General features: G+C 42.3%; 1 pseudogene; it reads left to right on the forward strand.

Annotated features, from left to right (window-relative positions):
* The first annotated feature begins 2857 nt into the window (after window positions 1–2857).
* On the forward strand, window positions 2858–2975 carry LOC126238143 (5S ribosomal RNA; annotated as a pseudogene).
* Window positions 2976–10950: the final 7975 nt, after the last annotated feature.

Below are 10950 nucleotides of genomic sequence, written 5' to 3' on the forward strand. Positions count from 1 at the left end.
TCCCCACTACTTCTCGCGTCCGCCCTGCCCCCCCCCCCCCTTCCTTTTATGTGTCCTCTCCCTCCATTGGCTCACCTCCTCTTTTGCCTTTTCCTCGCCTCCCCCCTTTTTCCCCCCTCATCTGTCCGGGTCCTCCCCCCCCCCCCCGCCCCCTATCTGGCTTAGGCTGTGGTGTGTCGTCTTCATGTCTACTCTATAGTACAGTGTTCAAGTGAGTGTTCAGTGTTGATTGCCCCTTTTTTCAGTGCTAGGTGTGATTTTTTTTTATCTCTTGCGAAGAGAAACCAGACTGTTGCCGTGTTTTTTTTTTTAATTGTCTGTCTACTATTGTGCCTGTCTGCTTACTGTGTGTCTTATCATCACCATTATTATCAGCTGCTGCCAGCCCGCCGCCCGCCCCTCTGGGAGGGGGGGGGGGGGGAATCGAAATTCAATAAAGGAGAAAAAAAACTATATGAATGTGTGGTGTCCGTTATTTCGGACATGGCGCTAGGTGGGAATGTGGGTCAGTCTAGGGGCGTCCCGAGATACTTCATACAATGGCTATAAACATCGTACCGAGCGAGGTGGCGCAGTGGTTAGCACACTGGACTCGCATTCGGGAGGACGACGGTTCAATCCCGTCTCCAGCCATCCTGATTTAGGTTTTCCGTGATTTCCCTAAATCGTTTCAGGCAAATGCCGGGATGGTTCCTTTGAAAGGGCACGGCCGATTTCCTTCCCAATCCTTCCCTAACCCGAGCTTGCGCTCCGTCTCTAATGACCTCGTTGTCGACGGGACGTTAAACACTAACCACCACCACCACTATAAACATCGTGTGTAGGTGGCTGAGTGGTTATGGCAAGTGCCTACTAAGGAGGAGATCCTGGGTTCGAATCTCAGTCTGGCACATTTTCGGGCTGATTCCGCATGCATAAAGTCCCGATGCAGCTGACTTCAGTAGTTCCTTTCCTTTCTTCTCCTTCCACCTACAATTTACGTAACATAAACGTAATAGGCGACAAAGATATGTGGCTAAAATATATATTTTTCTGTTAATATAGACACGCCTAGGTATGTGAAATACATTGTACGCTCGATTACTCTTTCTTCAAATGTCTGCGCGCTGCCGTTTAGGTCCTGACTCCGATGGCTTGTTCTGCGCAGGACGAAGACCGGGCACTGATGCGGGACGTGGTCGGCGACTCACGGAACTGCCAGCACGCAGCCTAGACGAAGACCTCAAAGAAGAACTCAAAGAAGAGATCACCGTACTAAATACGTTCCAACAGTCCGGTTCCAGACACTGTTTTGTATTAAACGGATGTTTCCTTTTGTGTCGCTACTGGAAAGTGGAACGTCACGCACAAGAAGTAAAAAGAGAAATTTAGCTGAAATAAAAATGTCAAAACTTTTTCAGAAACAAGTAAAATATAAATTCCTTCAAGTTAAATTAATTGTTTCTTTTTTTACTATTTGTTCTACAACATCGTCATCATCTTATTCTCCTTGTTACCGTATATGTATTGCGAAGGCATTGTCATATTTGTTTTGACAGTGTTAATGACAGTGCCATCCTGATGGCATCACTCTCTCCGGGTTGAACTTCGTGTACCCCCTCCGTCTGCATGTAGAGCTGTATTGTCCTCACTGTTACCAGTATGAAGTTGTTAGCGGTGTGTCTGTAAAAAAACAAAACCTGCAAGCTGGTGGCCGAACTTCCCCGGATGGGGCCTCCCGGCCATCAGCGCCAAACGATCATTTCATTTTATTTCATCTCAAATAATTATGTTGTAAGTGGTGTATACGTTTGTATGTCCTATCCACACGCTCACACAGCCATAATAAAAGTCTGCTTGATGTATATTAATAGTTTTAGATTTTTAAGGCGTCAGTACTCAGATTAAATTATGTTTTGCATATTCCTTTAAAAATATATTATTACGTATATTAAATATTACTATTTCAATGAAATTGTCTGTATGCGGCGTAATATTGCTACAATTCATGAAACAGTAAAAACAATCTAGCAATGTTATGCTAATTCTTCCCACATACGATCGATATCGCACGCACACATTAAAACACAACCAAATGCACCTTGATAATTATACGTGAAAATAAATATGCTTTTAGCTATCTCTTTGCTTTTCAACGTGCAAGTTCAAAAACAATGTTCACACTTTGTGATGAAAGTCGTCGTCCTTTAGACGTTGTACAGGCCAGGGCCTAATTCCACCCAACACCTTAAAATGACTGGCAAATTCGAAAAATAACACTGCTTGGTCCAGATCTCCAGCTTTGCTAGAAGAAAAATTGTTAAACAATATGCGCTGATAGTAATGCACTTGTAACGCAATAATGTAAATATATGCTCCAGCGATGCTGTCTTCACTCTGCTGCAGACGATGCTACAATTCTGAAAACTAGGATAATTTGACACAGGTTTAACACTTCTATAATTAGAATTATATTGATTTTTTAACTTATTATTTATTTGACATCACTTCAGTAAATTACATTACGTTACGTTACAGGTCTGGATAAGCACTATACGCAATAACGTTTCGAAAGACGACCATAGAGAAAGAGAGAGAGAGAGAGAGAGAGAACATTTACATACGTAAATCAGTTGAAGACCGAAGATGACCACTTATCAGTACAATGATAGTCCGCCTCCGTAGCGTAGCGGTAGCGTTACCGCAGGCGGCCCGGGTTCGACTCCCGGCAGGGGACTGGGTGTTGTGTGTCCTTCATCATTGACTCGCAAGTCGCCGATGTGGCGTCACCTAAAAAGGACTTGTACTACAGCGGCCGAGCTCCCCCCGAAAGGGGCCTCCCGGCCAACAATGCCATACGATCATTTCAGTACAATGAGGCAACGGCCTTCCCGCAGTGGTTACACCGGTTCCCGTGAGATCACCGAAGTTAAGCACTGGCGGGCGTGGTCGGCACTTGGATGGGTGACCATTCAGGCCGCCATGCACTGTTGCCATTTTTCGGGGTGCACTCAGCCTCGTGATGCCAACTGAGGAGCTACTCGACCGAATAGTAGCGGCTTACGTCAAGAATACCATCATTACGACCGGGAGAGCGGTGTGCTGACCCCACGGCCCTCCTATCCGCATCCTCTACTGAGGGTGACACGGCGGTCGGATGGTCCTGGTAGGCCATTTTTGGCCTGAAGACGGAGTGCATTTTTTCAGTACAATGACATTGTTTATTTTTTAAATACGTTATATTGTCTTTGTTTTTTAAACTATCGATTTTCGTAGTTGTCCGCATAAAACACAATATTTACGCGTTTCATAGTCACACGACATTTTTAATAGTTTTTGTGTCCCACTTCACTTGCAAAAACTATTATTATTATGCCGGCCGCTGTGGCCGAGCGCTTGTGGGCGCTTCAGTCCGGAACCGCGCGGCTGCTACCGTCGCAGGTTCGAATCCTGCCTCCAGCATGGATGTGTGTGATGTCCTTAGGTTAGTTAGGTTTAAGTACTTCTAAGTCTAGGAGACTGATGACATCAGATGTTAAGTCCCATAGTGCTTAGGGCCATTTGAACAATTTTATTATTATTATTTCATATCGGTTGGGGGGCGCTATAATTTCTCCACAAAATAAATTTCAAGATGTCGTCGTTAATTCCTATCGTGTGTGTAAGAACATAAAGCATATATCAGCAAAACAAAGAACCTTCAGGAGGTTAATATAAATTGTTTAGATGTTACCACTCGCTACACCCCAGTAATTACACATTCACTTTCAAGGTTTCATCACCAAGTAAATCAATCTGAATAAGTAATCTGATCATCGCACTTTCATATATACAAACCGACAATCATTTACTTTTTGCAGATTTGTAGCTTACTTCTTCTCCCTGATATTTCTGTGATTCCTGTAATGTGCCGCTATTTCTTTTCTTTTATGAAAATTATTCATACGGCATGCATGAAACTGTTAGGATCGTCGTAGTGCAATGCCGAAGTGCTATGTAGGCATTTGACTAAGGCGGAGTTGAGTGAACGGAAAACCTTTAGAAAGTTTCGAACTGAAAATATAACTTCAGACTACGTAACTATTTGCAGGCTCTTCCGCCTAAGCAAAGCACACACACCCCTGTTTCTGCCATACCTAATACAAGCAGATGAAATAGATGAAATAATTAATTGCAACAATCATTTTTAATTGAATGTAATTTCAGTCTTCATTTAATGATCCATAAACCCCAGACACTTAACTGTCTTAGAAATCCCATCTAATGAGCAACTAATGGCGCCTAACAATGTGCTTACATCTCCCAAAATTCAGTACATGTCTTTCTACTACAAGGTTTCACACCATCGCGATTAAAATTTAATAACTCAGTCACATGTTACATTTAATTCAGAAGAACAATTATCATGACAGGGAATTCATTGCACTGATGAGCGTTTGCCTCGTCATATTATCTCTGACTGTTGGAGGCACATTGCGCTTTCATCTGTCCGTCACGCTCTTCACTGCCTCTTATCAGCTCCGGCCCGTCACTTGCGCGCCTATTTCCTTACATTTGAACCTAAGAACGTACAAGTCATACACATTTCTGAAGTTTGCCTTTTTTTTTTCTTTATTGAATTTCGATTCCCTCCGAAGGGGGCGAGCTGGCAGCAGCTTAGTACGCTGCTCTACAGCCTACAGACTTTTTTTAAAAACGTAAGAAGAAAAGAAACAATAAAAGCAGGCGATAAAACGGTGACTTAAATTGTAAAACGGTGGAAAATTGTGGAAAGTTAAACATAAAGAAAAGGGGTTGGAAATGCTAATAAAATACACAGGAATCAGACAAGTAACATAGTAGACACACTATTAAAAAAACATGGCGACAGTCTGGTTTCTGTTCGCAAGAGATAAAAAAATCACACCCAGCGACAGTATGATGGCCGTTCGCAACACTTCCCAAAAGACACACAACACTGAACACTCACTGTAAAACACTGCAAGAAAATGTCGGACAGATGAAGGGGAAAACAAGGAGGGAGGAGAAGAAAAAACGAAAGGGGGAGGGAACCAAAGAAGGGAGAGGACCCATAGGGGGGGGGGGGGGGAGGGAGGGGCAGGGCAGACGCGAGAGGGAATGGGAAAAGGCAGAGGAGGGAAATGCAAAAGGACTCGGGGGAGAGAAGGGGGGCAGAGAGAGGGTAGGTGGGGAAAAAAGAGGATGGAAGGGGGGGAGAGGGAGCCCAAGAAAATGATGGAGGATAAAGTTTGTCAAATAATCGTACATGATATAGTACAAAGTAAAATGATGCTCAAGTGAGAGAAAATTTTCTAACGATCTGTGTAGCATCTTTCTGAGGCCGAACCTGGCTACCATCTGGTATTTACCTAGTATCTAGCTGGATGTGCGTAACCACCTAAAAACTACATCCAGCAAGCCTGCTTGCCAGCCGTTGTCGATACTCCACATGGCGAAGTCTACCAATGGCAGGCTCGCCTCCTCGATCCCCAGAAGTAGCGTGTAATATGCTTGGCTATCCAGATGTGTTCTGCAACATCTTTGACTAAAACAGTTGCAGTTTCTGCTTTGGAGTATGGTGTGACATCAGTGGAGATGCTGGCTAACGTCCTCATCTGTCAATGTTCTTTTTTATAGCTACACACTTTCACATCTTACTTGTATTTCCTGAAACGCAGTGGGACCCCGTTGCAGGATAAGGTCTGGGAAAGTACATCAGCAATCACTACTCTTATACCACTGGTTAGGAGCGTCATTGCATCGGAAGAGCTTAAATAAGGTGCCTAGATTAAACAGAACGTAATTTATTAACATCAAGAGTTCACCTATCCCTTTAGCTTGATAATGAATCATTAATTCATACACAATAAATGCTAGAAGAAATAGTGTATATCTATGGCTACTTTGACTAATAGTTCAAGTTTCTGCCGCAAGTTAGCGTTGCGCTCGCTGGTGGTGGCATGAAATTATGCCCGCAGACCCACCGACGTCGGGACAGCACAGATATCGCTTCGCCGTGTGATAAGGTCCAAACTACTGTATTTTCGGTCCCAATAGTCTAATAATTCGCATACAGCGAATAAAGTCCTAATTCAACATAAAAGTTTCGATATTGTTAAATCTCTTCACAATCTTATGTGCACCATGGTAACATTTCATTTAACACGTACAATCACTATTCACATGGTTATCAATGTTCGTACACCCAATCACCTCTAAATGACTCCGTCTCTGAATTTATCCCAAAATAATCTATTCTCCACCACTCCAATGTCTAGTCCAGTTCTAAGAATGCAATTTAATTAGGCTTCTAATACCAAAATTCCGACTTCCACGGAAGAACTGCGAACACACTCGCCACCGCTGAAAACAAAAACTCAGAGACCTAACAGTAATGCACATTGGTTTTATATATTACATTATAAACAAAACGCAGCTCTGTTATGTCTTCCTTGGATTTCCTTTGTAATACTTTGCGTTACTTTATTTCGAATATCTACTCTCTGTAAAATTTTAACTAACTATTACTTCGAAATATTACTACCGTTTTTTTGCTCTTAGATCATTTCGTATTACAGAATTTAATCTAATACTCGTTTCTGTATAACCACTCTCTAAAGAACGGTTACAAAATTCAAAAATCCAAGATATTGGCGAGCAACTCCCCCATTATCAATCACATGACAAGCCATGTTATCTGTGATGTCACAAACCAAGATGGTAGGAAGCCACACCGCTCTCCTCCAGTCGCAATGCATTATTTTACGACAAAACAACAGTCGAAGTGCAGTAATTTACTGGCCATTAAAACGAAGCGGGTCAAGCAGTATGTAGCCACTATGATCAAAAATAGTTGGCTGATACGATTCAAATGGTTCAAATGGCTCTGAGCACTATGGGACTTAACTTCTGAGGTCATCAGTCCCGTAGAACTTAGAACTACTTAAACCTAACTAACCTAAGGACATCAGACACATCCATGCCCGAAGCAGGATTCGAACCTGCGACCGTAGCGGTCTCGCGGTTCCAGACTGTCTCGCCTAGAACGTGTCCAGTAGGTCTCACTGATCATCACAGTGCGCTGGACACGCACCAGTTGTCATTTGTGGTTGTACCCAGTAGCACCCCACACCATAAGGCCTTTGAGCTGGCGCTGTATGTCTTGTGCGAATCAGTCACTATAAAGCTACTTCCCCTGTCTTCGGCGAACCAAAATGTGGCCATCATTTTCAAACAACAGAACCTAGATTCGTCCGAAAACACTATCTGATGCCATTCCTGTCTCTCTTGATGTCGTTCCTTACACCACAGCCGTCTACCGTGTTTCTGCACATTCGTCAAATATAGGCGGAGAAGTGAACGACATGCACGTAACTCACGCCGCAATAAACGGCGACGGACTGTCACTCCTGATAGTGTACGATGTGTTCCACTGTTTGTCTATTGCGCCAGAACCGAGGAGGGAGCAGATCTGTCCTGCAAACCCATTCGGATGAGGTGTCGGTCTTCTCGCGGGGTGGTGCGACCTGACTCATCCTGTCGTGTTCTACGCTCTTCCGTGAACCATTCTGCACACACCCGTTGCACTGCCGAAATACCTCGTCCCACATGAACAGCAATTTCCCGGATGGATGCATGAAATTCTCTCATGCCAATAATGCGTTCTCTTTCAAACTCGCTGATTTGACGGTGCGGTTCGGGTATACATGTGTGAGGCATCCTGTACCTCAGCTCAAGTCACACTGATCCATTACGTTCGGTTTATGTCGACAAAGAGAGTCGCAGGCACATTTTACCAGTAGGTGGTGTTGCGCAGCGATATTGATGTTGACACTGAACACGCGGGCTGACTCAGTTTAAATGCTAATCCATTCCGCAGAACTTACTGATGTTCTTGTCCTGTGAATATGAACGTCCTATCTCTATTCGTTCAAGGTGTTCTGTTTCTTTCTGAACGTGAGTGTAATTCGTAGAAGGGACGTCCTAAAGTTGTGTGTGATGTGGTGAGAAGCAATCTAAATTACTTGGAGATTTGCACGCGTGGTCTCCAATTTAGTAGCTTTTCCTATAAAATGCTAAACGACAAAGCAAGAACCCCTGTTATTGAGGACACGCTACTTGTGTTTCCTGTAGTGTTTTAAATAACCTGTAGTGCAAGTGCTGTGTTTAAATAACTCCAATAGTAGCGGGTGCGCGGAAAGTGGATTATTTTGTATCTATTTTAAATTTTACGCAGTTTAAGAAGTGGCGATGGCACCCAGGTTATTTGTTCAATTATTTTCCACTTTTCCGCTTCGAGGGGTTTATTTGATTCGCCAGCACTCGTAAAATCAAAGCTGACTTGTACCTGTAAATGAAAAAAAAAGCAGTCAATAAAGACAGAACAGTTTCTGTTTTAAAAATAAAAATAGTGTCCCGAGTCTTATTTGCACCATATTTAATATTCAAAGATATTTAAAAAGTAAAGTTTAATTTTATACCAAATGAACAATTTGCAAATATCATAAAGTGGTAGGAGGAGGTCAAAGATTAGATAACGAAAAACTCTGCAATGTTATAAAAAGCAAAGATATTAATTCCCAAAGAAATAAGAGTATTAGTTTAGATTTGTCAATTTCCAAAGAGAAATTATTTCATCTGTTAAGTTACAAAGGACAGAAATTATCTCCAGCATTTTATTTAAAGGGAAAGATGATTGATTTTTGAAAGAAAGTTAATTTAGTTATCGTTATGAGGGTGAGAATTTTTAAACGAATTAATACGTTGGTATTCAGATCATTGTTGTATCGTGGTGTACGTGGAGGTAAAAAAATGAATTGTCATTACGTCACAAACTTGATGCCGACGTCCGTCATCTTAACTACCCAAAACAGTAGGTTCACCGTGTGCTGGTGAGCGAAGATCGATTAGTAGGCGCTGGCTCAAGTGCACCTACCACGAGACAGGCCAGAGACAATTCCACAAGCAACACGCTGCCTACGCCCTCTCGACAGCCGCCGCCGCTGACTGAAGGGCCTCAATCATTCAGTCTGGCGTCTGTCAGTTTACTTGCACAGCGGATCTAGTTCCTCACAGGCTACGGCAGCACATAGCGACCGGATTAGTGACTATATAGCGGGACTAGTTTACCTCAATCAGAATTGTACTTACTACCAGTGAGAACCTAAAGTTTGTAATAGCTAGATTACCGATCAGTCTGCAAGAGGACTATTACTCATGACCTTGTACCACAATACATGGACTCTATTCAAGTTAAGTAAAATTTCCAGTTCATTTAAATAAAGGACCATATTAATCCATGTGTGCATTTGTGATGTAGAAAGATTATACCGGTCACCACAACAACATCCTCTCCCTTGCTTCCTTGCAGTACAAGACTCGACAGTGGCGAGCTTTGAACAGTATATGGTGAAAATTTACTCTCCGTGACATTTAATTGGATCCTTGCCATTCACATTACAAGAGCATCTGACTAGTCATTGATATTTATCTAAGAAAAGTGTAGTATGTAAATTGTAATTTCTGGGTTGACATTGATAACATCTACAATGAAAAACTGAACATTAACATCCTTAGATCTGATTGAATTTATCCTGAGACCGATAAAAAATACGCTGATGAAAAAAACACTAACAGCAAGAAGAAGTTGTTCGACATAAACAAAATTCGGTAGGCGTGTTTCTACATCTGCAAGATGATGTCTATTCTGATTTCGCTCCAATTGCATAAGAGGGGCGCTAGTAGCGTACTTGTAAGCAAATAAGGTTTCCTTTAAATGCACGCTGTAACGGATGTGAGTGTTAGTTATCTTTTCGACTGGATGCGATGAATTGATGTTGGTCAAGAATGCCTTTAAGACGACGATGGAGCCATTATCAACACCTCACTGAGTTTGAACGAGATCGTGTAATAGGACTTTGAGATGCTTGATGTGCCTTCAGCGGTACTACAGAAATACTTGGCAGGAATGTAGCCACAGTACACGATTGCTGTCAGCGGTGATCACGAGAATGTAAGGTCGCAAGAAGACAGCGCCTCAGACAGCCACATGGTACTATCGAGAGGGAAGACCATCTTGTTCGGCGTATGGCTCTGATACATGGTACTGCATCTGCGGTAGCAATATCAGCAGCAGTTGGCACCGCAGTGACACAACGAACTGTTACACATCGGTTACTTCAAGGACAGTTCTGAGCCAGACGCCCTGTAGTGCGCATTAAACAGACCCCCCAACCACCGCCATTTGCTGCTGTGGTTTCCAGTGAGAGCTCACTGGAGGGTGTGTTTTGTGATGAAAGCTGGTTCTGCCAGAGATGGCCGTGCGTTGGTTACAGGGAGGCCAGTTGAGGGCCTGCAAACTACCTGTCTGCCTGCTAGACACACTAAACCTTTTCGCTTCGTAAGCTCTTTTCTATTATTTGCTTTGTATTATTATTATTATTATTCTTATTTGCGTAACAACGCATATACGAAAAGAGCGGCGAAATACTTTTTATTAATGCTGTGCCATGAATTTCTTTATGATCATTAATTTTCAACTAAACAGAATATATTGGGTTCTTATTGTTCTGTATCTGGCTTTCTGTTAAAGGAACATTTTTCGTTACTGTAACTCACTATAAAATTCAGCATATCTTCCCTACTTTATGGTTATTGAAAATGTTAATGAAAATTGCTTTGTTGTGAAATACTGATGTTACAGTTCGTAATGATTGTTCATCAAAATAATTTTGCAGTGGATTTTTTGTTAACAGTAAAACACCAATAATTACCACGACTAGCACAAGAACATGAGACTATTGTCGGAGAAAAATACGTTTTTACTATGAGGTTTGCCAGACAAGAACTAAGCACAGCAAGATTCCTATCATGTTACGATGGTAATTTATCTTTTTTGTACTATTAGTAATATATTACCAGCAGCCCGCGTCAACCTGCAAAACACATCATAAAATCTGCTGCTCTGCTCTG

This window comes from Schistocerca nitens, chromosome 2 (assembly GCF_023898315.1).
Source record: "Schistocerca nitens isolate TAMUIC-IGC-003100 chromosome 2, iqSchNite1.1, whole genome shotgun sequence".
NCBI lineage: Eukaryota > Metazoa > Arthropoda > Insecta > Orthoptera > Acrididae > Schistocerca > Schistocerca nitens.